Below are 13938 nucleotides of genomic sequence, written 5' to 3'. Positions count from 1 at the left end.
ACTAAAGCAGAATTCATCGAACTTGTTTGCTGTTATGTGTTAGGGAACGTGGATTTTGTGTGAGCGCGAGCTCTACCGTTCTTGGTCTCGGTTTTTGTCAAACAAATGCCCCAAAAAAAATGCGTCTTGGACACCAGCGCTACTTATAGTCTAAAAAAAAAGGGTAGAGCAAAAATATGAAACTGACTACATCTGAATCATGTTGAACGCACTCTGGCTTGTAATAAGAAGGATAACCTCTTTTGTCGCCATGGCGACCCGGGACAACCTACGTGTATCGGTGAACCGGCAAGGACACAAGCGCAGCGCTTGTAAAAACTCATCAATGTTTATTTCCAGACACGGGTGCTATAACAAAGACAAGTTGTGCTAGGGTAGAGAAACCAGCAGCGGGGAGAAAAAAAAAAAGTGTTCGTTCAAAGATGACAACAAAGCCCTTACAAGTGGAATGAGGAATGTCGAGGCAAGGTCTGAAAAGGACACAAATCCAATTATACCGCTCATAAAACACCCTCAAGGCTCGGCGGCTCGTCGTTCTTCATTCACCTGCCAGGAATTTAGATCCAGCGATTTGAATTTGATGAATAGTTAAGGCGTTGATTTCGAGCAAAGACACTGCGGTGGGAAATCTGCACATTGGAGCGCATTGGCGGCCTCCAGTTTCTTAGCGCTCGCCGGCCATCGGATGATGTAATCGAATCAATCAAGTAATCAAATGTACAGGTTTCAGCAGCAGCTTGTCGGAGAACCTTTGCAATCCGATTAAGTCCCGCCCCAACGCAATTTGTATGCGGCTAATGAAAATGAATGTAAACCGTCTCGCCGCCGTCTCATTTTAACAGTAAACATGCAGGGATGAGTTTGTTTGTCGTACTTTGTAGTTTCCCGGCGTACCGACGTCACACGCCGAGATGGATGAATTGATTGTTCATTTTTGGAAAAGGTCAATGAACATGCGATGGTCTTTCTGTGACGTCCTGTCGACAGTCGTCTTGATGTTATTGTCTTCAAGCCTGAGGGCTCTCGCACCGGCTCGATCAATAATGTGCATCACATGCCGCGATCGTCGGATAAACACGGATCTTAAGCCGAGTCAGCACATGCGCAGCGATTAGTAGAATGTTGTTAATCATGAGCCTCTGGTTGCTATGGTAATATGGATATAAAGCGTTCTTTGGAGGGCAAAATAGGTTCGTCCATCGTGTGCTTAGCCTAAAAAAAGTTCGTTTTAACTTTCTGTCACAAAATCAATCAATATGCTAGCCAAAAATTGTGGTTTTGTTTATATCTACGTAGATTCTGAGTAAAGGTACAATCGAGGCCTATATTTTGTTTTACAAAAAACTTTCAAACATAACAGAGGCAACTATGCTATTAGGTTACAGATATGTGTATTTTGATTGAAGATGTAAGTTTGCAACAAAATATTTTTAAAAAATTACGATAATTCATGCATAATATCACGTTAAAATCTAATAATAAACCCGTAGTCTTACCAGAAACAAATCTGCTTTTCAAGAATCCGTTTTGTATATTTAGACAATTTAAAAAAAAAATTTTTTATTATTATTATGTATTTATTTATTTATTTATTTTTTTAATTCATTAATTTAATAAATTTGATGAAGTTAAAATTTAATTGAATTATTACGACAATAAACTCAACGTTTTAAGTTATTTTTTTTTGGGCGGGGGGAGACTTTAGGAAACTTTAGGAAATTTAACTTTTACTATTACTAGAATAAAGTTGCATTATTATTAGAATCAATTTAGAATTTCATAAGAAAAAAGTTGTAATTTTCTATTTCAAAAAAATAATGATATAAGGACAACAAAATATTAATTTTACAACAATTAAGGTATAACATTATGACACTTGGACACATCAGTCTGAAATCAATCAAACCACCGCAGAAGGCAGTCGCCGCGGCTCTTTTTGGCGTATTGCGTTGCACGCCGCAGCATTTCCCGACACTCCGCACACTCAACGGCTCCTCCGTGAAATGCTCGCAACCAACGCAGGAGTTCACGAGGCCGCCCCTCCACATCGAGAAATCCGAAACAAGAGGCTTAATAGCGGAATATTGATTCGTCATGGGGACGCAAATTCTGAGGACCAATTTCATCTGCCCGTTTTCCCCCGCCATGCTAATTTGGCGCGTGGAGAGCTTTATGGAGTGGCGTTCCCTGCATGCTGATGAACAGGAAGCTGAGTCACTTAAGCCTAATGGCGCTTCATGTTAAGGTCTCCGACTAAAAACGGACAATGCCGTCCACGTTAATACTAAATATGCACAAGAAGCGTTGCCACGGTAGCCAGAAGCGTGAGAATACGGCGCGCTTGCCAATTCATTTACTTTGATGTCAATGATTTATTTGTATCTTTTTTAAAGCTCCATTTAGGATGGACTCCAGTGCGGCTTGACCTTGCGACAAGCTAGCTGTGGGGGGGGGGGGGGGCTCCTGGGACTGTTAGCCAGCTTGCGGCCTTTAATTAACTGACTGGGAAATATGTGCGTCGTAAAAGATGGCAAATGAAAACGGAGAGGCGGCGGGAAGTCGGTATTCTCATTTTCATTTCAAGCAGGTCGAGTCGGGTCATACAGATTTGGACTTTGGCCACTTTGCACTCTTGTACTTGTGCTAGTTAGCTGTGCTAGCACAATAAAAAAAAAATCATCTTTTTAACGGTCTACACGTTGATACTTTTACTTTATTTTTTTTTAAATTAAACTCTTAAAGGGTAAGTCAACCCCCCCAAAATATGGAAAATATTATGTTCTATATGAGTTAAGCAGCAAAATCCAGCAGTTTTTATCAATAGAAGGCAGCGGCCATTTTTTAAAAAATATTTGTTGAACATAGAAGAATAATACTAATGTTATTTATATGAATCACATAAAATAAAATAAAAATTATAAACAGGGAAAACATACATTCAGGTAGCTTAAAGAGTTGTTTTTAAAAAATAATTCTGCATGGATATTAATTATCAAATGACATTTCTTCTTTAATACAAATTTAAGAGACTTAAAATAATTGTCAATTTCAATCAACAATAATTTGAATAAAGGTTTCAAGTTAAGGAATTTACATTTATGGATACAGAATTTTCCCAATGCAACATACAAATTAACCAACGTTGACAATGTTTTTGTTCTTAGATTCCAAAAGAGCAATAATGTTTTTACCATCCAATATAATCTTGTGTTTTGTTTCACACACAAAATAAGTTTCAACATGCTTCCAAAAAACAGCACTAATGGAGCAATCGAAAAATAAATGCGTTACACTTTCAGGTACAACTTTACAAAAATAACATTTATCATCAATATTTACAAAACGTAAAAACATGCATGTTTGTTGGGTAAAAATTGGCGGCGGCCATTTTGCCACAAGATGACATCATTGTTGCTCAGGTAACAACCAATCACAGCGCAGCTTCAGAAAACAGGTGAGCTGTGATTGGTTGTTGCCTGAGCAACTGTGATGTCATCTTCGGTTGACAGCAAGATGCAAAATGGCCGCATTTTTGCTTCATAACTCATATTCCACAAATGTAATGTCATGTTTAGACTAGTGAGGTCACATTATTGCCAAGAATTGTTTGAGGTTGACTTCCACTTTAAACACTAAACCAACATGAAGCATACTAGCAGTTAGCTTAACGTATTTTTTGTCGGCCTTAGGGGCTGGGATTTGAGTTTTTATTAGACTTCCAGTGGGCCGTTAAGTCCTGCCAAATCGTCTTTCCAAGCACACGAGCGTACACCTTGAAGACAATTACCTCTCACTTGCATGCAAGCAGATGGTTTAAAAAAAATAAAATAAAAATCATTCCTGGCAAATGCATTGAGCGTGAGGAACAACATATCTCGCTTTTATCCTCGGGACAAGCCAGCTGGCGTGACGTTGCGTCATAAAACGTGCATGTAAAGACACCACCAGGCCTGGCAATCCAACATACAATCCACTCTCTTCTCCTCCTTTACAGAAAATAAGACTTATTTCACATCCTGGTGTGTGTGAGTGGATCACGTCCCCACAACAAGATATTGGATGTTGTCCCGCTAAGGTCAGCCGTGCAGCCTGAGGACAATCTTTTAATGCTGCTTGAAGTTATATTAAGTCCACTTTAATGGATTTGGGTTGACCTCCACCACCGATAAGGACGGCGAGGCATGCACCCGCTTTTTATATATATATATATATATATATATATACACTCACGGGCCATAAGATTAGGCACAGCTGCGGAATTTTACGACGACCGCACTGCGTCGCCACTGCTTTGGGTTCAAAAGGGCCGAATCCATATCGGAACTGTTGGCTACTTTTATTGCAAGCCTTGCCGAGATTTCAGAAGCCAGAGAGCATCGCCCTCTCTAACAGGGGTATTCCCTGTTGACTCGCCGCCACATTATCTCACTCAGCTACCCCCCCCCACACACACACACACACACACACACACACACATTGTCACAGATGGCCCCGCAGCTCAAAGTGTCCCTTCCTTCCAGGGAAAAAAAAAATGGTATAAATAGTAATCGTATAGCACCCCAATAACAGCGGACTTAGTTAATTATTCAAAGCAATAACTCCCAAACACTGCGCCACGAGTCGAGATCATCGGAAATGATTCAATTTCATCTAATAAAAAAAAATAAAAAATCATAGAGATATTAACTACAGTGGAAAACATGTAAGCACTTGACAACCCCCCTCCCCCACCCACAAAAAAAAAATGCTTGTGATTTAAAGCATAAATATACAACAAACAATAATTCCCAATTCCTCTTTAGTATATTTGCAAAGGTGACTTATAGAACATTAACCATGAAAATGGTCAATTTACAGATAATCCCCGACATACAAAGCTTATTTTCCAGTATTCGAGTTATTTCTTGTCTTCTATTCAATACCTGATGACGTATTTTTTTATTATTATTTTTTCACCCCAGCCCCCGTCCACTTTGTTTCTCTTCGTCTAAGAAAATTGGTGCGCTGTCTGGCAACCCGTCAGGCTTCTGGTTCTATTACTCTGTTTTACTCATTTGCTCCCCAAAACGTATTTATACGGGGGGGGGGGGGGTGTATGTTTTTTTTGTGCTAGAGCATACAAGCATACAGAAGGCTTTGATGCAGCCTGTGAACTGAAGAAAGTGATTGAAGCAATGGCGGTAATTAGAAAAACGGCCAGCAGTTTGTTAGCAGAGTATAAGAGACCAACCAGGGCCATGTTGCAAAAAAAGCTTTCCCCCCCACTGTTCTAAACAGATTTGTGAATATTTTTTGCAAGGATTTATCTGTGACTCTAGTATTATGCTGCAACAGATGCTACAATAATATTGTTTGCTTCTTCTTTTTTTTTTTTTCACCCTCCGCCTCCGAACGATAACGAACAGCAAGCGCCAAGTTGCGATGCGCGTTGTTCTCCTTCAGAAGCGAGGAGGATGAGCCATGCTGTAATTGCTGTTGTCTGTGCGAATTCTGCGGGGACTCGCCGGGTAAATAATGGAGGGCTAATTGATTGGAACTACTCCAGTCAATTAACTGCAACCAGTATAATAAACTTGGAGGTCATCATAGCAGCTGCGAGGCAGAGTGAAATAAGGCCCAACGAAAAACGGTACCTAAAAAAAATATATATTCAGTATATTCCATTAAAATGTATTGCACATAAGATTTGTAGCTAAATGAAACATTTGAAAGACATTCATCACATATTTTTGGGGCGAGTTAATACAACTGAAGTGTACTTTACAAATGTACCATATTGGGTTTTAAAGGCAAAGTCAATGGCAATTTTATTTATTTATTTATTTATTTCCAAATATGGTATTCTGGTTGATATTGTGTTAGAGGAATATGAGTTAGCAGCAAAATCCAACAGTTTTTATCCATTTTGCCACTTGCTGTCGACTGAAGATGACATCATTGTTGCTCAGGTAACAACCAATCACAGCTCGGCGTCAGAAAACAGCTGAGCTGTGATTGGTCGTTTTGCCTGAGCAACTGTGATGTCATCTTCAGTCATCAGCGAGTGGCAAAATGGCCGCCTTCTGCGATGGATAAGAACTGGCTTCATAACTCATATTCCACGAATGTAATATTAGTCAGAATGTCATGTTTAGACTCGGGAAGTCACATATTTTTGTCAAGAAATGTTTATGGTTGACTTACACTCACATACCACTAGAGGGAGCGCACGTACCACTTTGATGTCGAAAGTATAGAGACACTACTTTCCATTTACCTGTTATAAAAAAAAGTCAGATTTCCCTGTTATATAATTTTGCTTAAACTAATACATTCCTTGTTTCATTACTTTGTTAAAAAAAAAAGAAAGACCAGTTTTTGCAAATACAGCCAGTCTGTGACGCGTAGACTCCGCATTCATGTACACTTGCCAAAATGGAGAGCTTGTTTGCTCAGCTGCTACATTTTTTTTCTTCCCTATTTGTTTTTTTATTGGTCACTTCTCGGCTGCAGTGATGAGAAACCAAACGTGTAGACAAATGGTTCATTCTGAGAGTTAATTACAAGCGTACCTTTAATTAACTCCTGGAGGACAAGTGTGCCTAAAGATGGATTGTTAGCATGACTCATTAACAACGGCAGCGTGAATTGCGTGCCAACTCGTTTATTGAAAGTGGTTTGTGATCTATGGGGTGTATTGTGTATTTGTTATGATTGATTACACTATTATTATTATTGTACAGGTCGTTTTTTTGCTATTTCATCATGTAGACTTGTACAATCGTATGTGGTGCAGTGCCGAAGTCATGCAATAATTGACATATCGTTAAATAAATACGTCTGACAGTGTAAATCCAAAGAAATGTTGCATGCGAAGCCCTTGAGGAGCTTTTATTTTGCCTTCAATGCCGCTGCCATTGTCTCATCCCAGCACTTCAGGAGTCTGCCGCTGTAAAAAAAAAAAAATGTTTATTAAGTTTAGTGTGCATTAAAAATACGCCACTCACTCGGCCGGCACAGCAGTGCACACTGGGTAAATTTGAGTGCATCCGACTGAATTTGCTATTAAAGCTGCAGTGGATGGCTGTCAAGTCAAAGGGGTTGTTTGGAGAGACGTCGGTAATGATTTTCCTCGGCCCGAGGTCACCTTTTTATTTGGAAATCTAATTTATGTCTGGCTTTTCTTTGTCGAATACACACACTTAAATGGGAACAAAAATTAAAACTACACCTGCAACTCAGTCAAAATCAATTTGCAATAAACAACGTAGATGGACGTCATATACAAAGTATTGATCCAAAATTGAGCTCTGCCATCATCAGAAAAAGCCAACAAGAACAGCTGATGTTCATTTGAGGTTAATCGGAGGTACTTTATGTAAATGTTGGGCATGTTGCCATGTAGTTTGTGCGCCTTTCCTCTGGTGAATTGCGAGGAGCCACTTCCACTTCCTTTTGGCTAGAAAGCAATTTGGCTGTGTTCACTCCCACAACGGCGCAAACCAAGTGGAAGAAAACTCCATCCATGCGCACAGTTTTTGCGCTTGAATTGTGCTAGACGAGAATCAACATCCCCGGTTAAGAGGGTGTGCGCACTTTTGCAACAGCATTATTGCAAATGTTGATTTTTACTTCCCCTCTCAGGAAAAGTTTTGAAATGATTAACCTTGGTCTCATTTTTATTTTTACATCACACAAAAAAAATTATTTTCTACAGGGATGTGTAGACTTTTGCAATCATTGTAAATCACAACAAGCTCTATTTGTAGCTCGAGAATAATGAAGTAAACATCCTGTAATACTCATTTGTAAGCGTTTTTGTCAACATGAGAAATAATTGAATGGTGTTAGTACTTTTCTGGACTAAGTGCAATTTCTGCAGAAATTGCGTGGGAATGCTGGAAGCTGAATGTGAAGCTGACTGCTTATGAAGGAAATTGAAAGAAATTATTTGAAAATGACACCTTTTTAATTGAATGGTTTAATTAAATGTAATTAAAAGGTGGTATTTAATCATTTCAGAGAAATTATACTCCATTTCCTGATATGATAGGCAGTTGGTATTGAAAGATATTATAACATTTTTAATGCCTAATTTCATATATCAACTATTGTTACATATTATGAACATTTCAATTCTTTATATTAACCTTGTCGAATTTTTTTGTGTCCTGTGCAGAGCAGATGGTGTTGATTATAATAATATAATCTGACCTTAAACTGGGTCATACTATTTAGTCTAAAAAAGTTCCTTCTTAGCGCTTCGTGCGAAAACACATTTGGTCCTTGAGAACAGAATCTGTTTTGAACACCCACATCTGAGTCTGTTTTCGCCATCGCTCACGGAAAAGTACCAGAGAGTATGTTTTGTCCACAAATGAAAGAGAGGAGGTCTTTTTAACTATAAGAAACCGTTGTGCACGCGGAAGAGACACATTTGACGCTCTGAATCCCACCTGTTTAAGTGATGAATTAGAGGCTGTTATCTGTCCAGAGATCTCTGACTGATTAAATCATTTTTGCAAAGGTGTATTTTTCTTACATTAAATCTATCTTCATTTTTGGAACACGCAAAGAGGACAAATTCTTTTATTCCTCTTCAGTATCGAACCATCGAATGTACTAAAATGTGGTCCAAGCGGGGTTTGAACCCGGGTTCTCCGTGGTGGCTTCCAGCATTACCACAGTCATAACTTGCCACTATTCCCAAATCTCTTCTAACAATTGCGGGCGGGATGATGGATACGAAGAACAAGCGCTTTTGCTTGTTGCTGCCCTACAAAATATGTAAATAGCGTGGGAAACGTGAATATTTTCCACAGCACGGAACAAATCTTTATTCCGGTGCCGCTGTTTGAAGGTTCTCCAAACGATCCCAGATGGTATTATTGACTGAACGTGTTACTTTGTGATGGAGGAAGATGAAATATTTGCATGATAGATGACAAGACTGCGAGGCCGTTTGAACCATTAAGCGCTTGGTCAAGGTTGTGGAGTATTGACGCTTGCTTTATATTGTGCCATTTTTTTTTTTGAAAAGATCCAAACGATTTTGTCACTCAGCATAGACGACTGTAGCTTGGTGGGGGAGGAGAAATGTGCTCATGTCAGGAGAGACTCTAATCTGTCTCTCCTCTGTAATGCAGATTTTAGTCGCTGGAAGTCATCAAAAGCAGCCTTCGCTATTCGCTGCCATGTACAAGATTTTGATTTGAAATAATAATGACACACAGTTTGTCTTGCGCCTCACAAATGCAAACCCGGGGGGAGTCGTCCCCGAGCAGCGCTGCTCAATTATTAAAAGATCAAAGTCTTTTATATATATATATATATATATATATATATATATATATATATATATATATATATATATATATATATATTAGGGGTGTGAATTGCCTAGTACCTGGCGATTTGATCCATATCACGATTTATAGGTCACGACTCAATTCTGATTAATCCCGATACGAATCTACAAATATATTATTGTGATTTTTTTTTTCATTTAAAATTTATAAAATACTAATCAGTGAACTTGTTACATGTACACTAATAAACATGTCTTATTTATCTGACAGCGTTGAAATAAAATATTATGGATTAATGTTCCATTAATATAACATTCTCCCATGCTTAAAATGAGTTGAGTAAGACGTTTTGTTGAATATTTCCATCAAAAATTGATGTTTTATTTAACATGGATTTGGCTGCTTGTTGAACGATACGGGAATTGCGCGCTGTAATGTCGCGATTAATTGCCAAATCGATTTTTTTAACACCGCAGAGGGAGAGGGAGTGAAACTAAAACATTTGTATTTTTTATGCCTGAATGGGGTAATAATATATATTTTTTAATTATTAATAATATATTTTTGTAATAATTAAAAAAAAGAGTAAAATGTCTGTTGAGGAATATTATAATATTGTCACTGTACATCCAACAGTTGCATTGAGCCTTAACATAGCCAGTTTATTTTGAGCCGCATTGACGCATGATAATGAAATTACTTTTTCTCTGCATCGCATCCATTCGGATTAAGAGCATCAGGATAGCATCGCAGCATTGAATTGCGAGTCATCCGATTTATTGTCAGCATTTGAAAGGAAGGCGTCCGTAGCGTTCTATTCACCAACTGCATCCTGGTTTGCCGCAAGGACAAAAGTAACTTTTGCAAAAGTCCTCCGGGGTTATTCCAGGTTAGAAACAAGATTAATGCCGAACCTTCACACCGTTTGTACCTAATGCGGCGTTTCATCTCTGTTCATGTAAATGTATTCCATCTTTCTTTTATCTCATGGCCCAAACGTCGTCTGTTTTGTTGCATTTTAAGCAATACAAGCGCCTCACTGCCTCTGTGCTGAAATTGATTGAACTCGGAGAAACACTCTACATTGTCTGCTTTTAAAATCGTTACCACTCACGAGGCAGAGTGTGAGAGTAGAATAATGACTGCTTTGCTGTTACCTGGTGGGGTGGCCGTCTTGACTGTGGAAGTGGAACCGAGCAATAAAAGGTGATTCAGAGTCGGAAGAAAAGCGTTTGAGAGCCTCTGTAGAGACGGAGCACAGCACTATTTACCTCCGCTGCCTGGAGCCAGCCTGGAGGTACGAGAACAGTTGGTCTATGACGCACACGCAGCGCACTCGCTCAAGGATTCTTCCGGCGGAAAAAAAAATCATCTGAGTTTTACTTGTCAGAGTCAGACTCAGTCTACACTTTTATTCTGTGATCAATTTCAGCATTTTAAAACAGTCGTTTTTTTTTAAAAAAAAATTGTATTCTGAACCCAAACCGTGAAATACAGCAGACCAACAGTCTGCGATATATGGCAGCAAACACTACAAATCTGATTTAATAGCGCTTTTTGATTGTCACTGTCTAAACACCTGAACACACGACTACAACAGTTGGAAACTATACCAGGGAATGCTAGACGCTAAGCTAACTTGCTCCGTACTAGCCTAGCTACAAACTACGGCTGGCTAGCTGGCGCGGCTAACCACTATCTTTTCCTAATCATCGCCGAATAAGCTAAACTTTTGGCAAGTATCGTTTATCACTAAAGGAGGACGAGCTAAGCTAAGGAGTAGCAGAGATTTGCCGCCATTTTGTGCCTCTTTGGGGCCTTTCAGAAAGAGTGACAAAAAACATGAATAGCGGGGGGTTAGTGTTTAGCTAGGGATAGTTTCCTCATGAAAAAATAACCATAATACATAAAATAATAATAACCTTGAGTACTAATAATTGTATTGTTTTGGGTCGTTAAAACATGAAACATCCATTCATCTTAATAAAAAACAAATACCAAAACTATTCATTTCTTAAAATAGATGTAATATATAAATATTAGCGCACTCTAAATTCATACTTTTATAGCCAGACTTTTTACTTTTTTTTATTATCACATTTTGGTAACTACCAGGGAATGGCAGGCGCTAAGTAAGCTAACTTGCTCCGTGGCAACCTAGCTACAAACAACGGCTAGCTAACTGGCGCAGCCAAACGCAATCTTTCCGCTGTGTGGATCCACTCCAAAGTCACTAATCTTTGCCTCCATGCTTAAAATTTGTATTGTTACCACTAAAGAAGGACGAGGAGTAGCTAAGCTAACGAGTAGCAAAGCTTTGCCGCCATGTTGTGCCTTTTTACTTGGGTGTGAAAACATGAGCATAGAGTTCATTTTTTAGCTGGGTGTAAATATATACTTTTTAATGATAAATATTAGCTCCGACTAAATTTATAACCATGACTTTTATACCTTAGTGGAGCTTAAATTGTCTGTGAAGCTTCTTTGGGGATATTACACTGAAGAACCAGATCTTTGGTTTTCATCACAATCACACATTTCCTCTGCCATCACTGGATACTTCTGTAGTGTCTCATCAGAAAATAAATAATACAATCACGAGGCCGAGTCTCCCGACATGTTGTGCGGTATTATCACCATGTTTATTTATGGAGACCTTTGGCACCTGTAAATAGCTTGTTGTCATGCGCACAGGTCAAAGTTGAGCTCGCACAATCCCGCCTCCCGTCGTACTAATGACACTGCTTTTCCAGCCGCCGCCGCCGCCGCCTTTCTACCTTTTTCGCGCTCATTGACTATGGATGAGCATCTGGTCAGTGCGGATGTTCAGTCAGATTGCCGCGCTCCTCCTGAGAGCGCCTGACCGCGTTTCCAAAGCCAGCACGAGGATAAACAACGTGCTGCTCTCCCACGTCACAATGACAATGACTCACGTTGTTGTGGAAAGTGTCGAAAGAACATTTGAACTTGTCGGCAATATTTTGATGACTCAATTCTGTGTGGGTAAGTTTAAGACCACACTCTCAACAAAGAAAAGTGTATACCGTCGTAGACATACTATTTGAGGGGTACAGTGACTTGTGTACCCACCATAGCTTAGGAAAAAAAGATGATACATTCTGGACATTATAGTTAAAACGAATGGAAATAGACAAAAATTGTCTTCTACTGCTCCTGATTGACTAACTACTATATTATGTATTAAAACATTTAATCATGATGTTATTTATTTTACAGTGGATAGTAAAGGTCTACACACCCCTACCATGTGTTTGTGTTAAAGGAATTAAACCAAGGTAAACCATTTCAAAACTGTTTCCACATAAAGTGGCTCTGGTTAACCCAAAATCAAGCTCAGATGTTCTAGTAGGCTTTTTATCACAATCTGAAATGTGTGTTAATGTGTGTAGACTTATTTTTATCTATTGTAAATGTTGAATTGATGTTTTCTACACTGATCTGGTGGGGTTTTTCAATGTGTGTGTGTATATATATATAAATTTATTTTTTCAATTTTTTACTTTTTAAATTAAAAAACATTTTAACTCATTCAAACCCAAAAACATGTCAAAATGTTTTTAAATACTTTGTCCTTCCCTACTAAAAAGCTTCTGACACGAACAGGTGGTGTATAACAATTGTAGTAATTAAAAAAATAAAAAAAAGGCCAGCAGGTGGCAGCAGAGTATAAGAGATCCACCAGGGCCATGTTGCAACAAGCTCTTTTTAACAGTGTTTTCAACAGATTTGTGAATAATGATGAAACCTAGCTTTATTCTAATGCTAATTGCTGCAAAATGGAAACCGGTACAAATATATATTTTCTCCTGATGAACGAAGAAACTCTAATCTTTCTTTTGGTATATTCCATGTTTTTATAGCAATCGAACACAATATACTGAGGGCCTTGCAAAATCAGTCAAATGCCAGTAAAAAAAAGCCGAGAGCGAAGTCAAAATGGCTGAGAGTGAATGAGTTAATCTAATTTGTTGTGAATATATTCTATTTTATTTGTATTTATTAATTCTTAGTTGTGCATTGATTTACATGTATTTATCACATTTGATAATTCAATGAAAACAGATTATTTGTCATATTAAAAATGGTCCATTTTTACCATAGTTGCATTTTCTAATTTACTTATACAGATCATTTTAATAATATTAATATAAATATTAAACGACCACTGTTAATTATAATGAATCGACTCGGAACTTTCCGCGGTCATGTTGAGAATGGTGACGAAAACACAACTTTCCCAGTGGACTTGGCCACCGGCGACCGTGGACAAGCCATCAAAATAACACTTTGCGCTGACAAATCCCCCTCCCTGCAGCCACTGTCATGATGGCTCCCGTCTACTGGGACCAATCGAGAAAACACTTAAAGAGCACTTGAGAGTGACAAGAACACGAGGCGGTGCTCAAGGCTCATCCTGGACTTTGGTTCCCAGCTGACTGGGAGGATTAGCGAGAGAAGCGGAGGAAAGCCACACACAAAAAAACATCGTCCTCATTGGGGCACACCTGTAGACAATTTAGTCTTCAATGAACCTACCATGCATGCTTTTGGAATGTGGGAAGAATCTGTAATGCACGGCGACAACCCTCAACAAGCACAGGGAGATTTGAACGTTGAGTCTCCAAACTGC

General features: G+C 38.8%; 1 protein-coding gene across 2 annotated transcripts in view; it reads left to right on the top strand.

Moving 5' to 3' along the window:
- Positions 1–13938, top strand: part of znf281b (zinc finger protein 281b) — a 47918-nt gene that overhangs the window by 12128 nt on the left and 21852 nt on the right. The gene's annotated exons all lie outside the window — the stretch shown is intronic.

Source organism: Vanacampus margaritifer, chromosome 18, assembly GCF_051991255.1.
Source record: "Vanacampus margaritifer isolate UIUO_Vmar chromosome 18, RoL_Vmar_1.0, whole genome shotgun sequence".
NCBI classification, from domain to species: Eukaryota; Metazoa; Chordata; class Actinopteri; order Syngnathiformes; family Syngnathidae; genus Vanacampus; species Vanacampus margaritifer.
The sequence above is the reverse complement of the archived record's forward strand: the minus strand, read 5'-3'. Positions and strand labels throughout refer to the sequence as shown.